The 273-nt window shown below is 41.8% G+C and overlaps 1 protein-coding gene across 3 annotated transcripts in view; it reads right to left on the bottom strand.

Moving 5' to 3' along the window:
- The window catches only part of si:zfos-2326c3.2 (misshapen-like kinase 1), an 80,156-nt gene that overhangs the window by 14,309 nt on the left and 65,574 nt on the right, over nt 1-273 (bottom strand). The gene's annotated exons all lie outside the window — the stretch shown is intronic.

Here is a 273-nt window from a genome sequence, read left to right on the forward strand (position 1 = left end):
AGAGGGTTTGTCTGGTAATGGACCCGCGCACTAACATGTGCATGTGGCACGGTAACGGCCCAATGAAACAGGATCATTACAGCATTTCAAGCGGGCTCTAAATCAAACACAACTAGGCCACGCCGCCAACGGACGGGACCCGGCGCTCCATAAAATAAACAAAATATTGCATACTTATTGCAACATTTTTGATATATTGCTATAATGATATTGAGTCGCTATATGTAAATGTAAATGTGCTGTATTTATATAGCGCTTTTCTAGTCTTAACGA

The sequence above is a fragment of the Etheostoma spectabile genome, unplaced genomic scaffold (genome assembly GCF_008692095.1).
Source record: "Etheostoma spectabile isolate EspeVRDwgs_2016 unplaced genomic scaffold, UIUC_Espe_1.0 scaffold273, whole genome shotgun sequence".
Taxonomy (NCBI): Eukaryota; Metazoa; Chordata; class Actinopteri; order Perciformes; family Percidae; genus Etheostoma; species Etheostoma spectabile.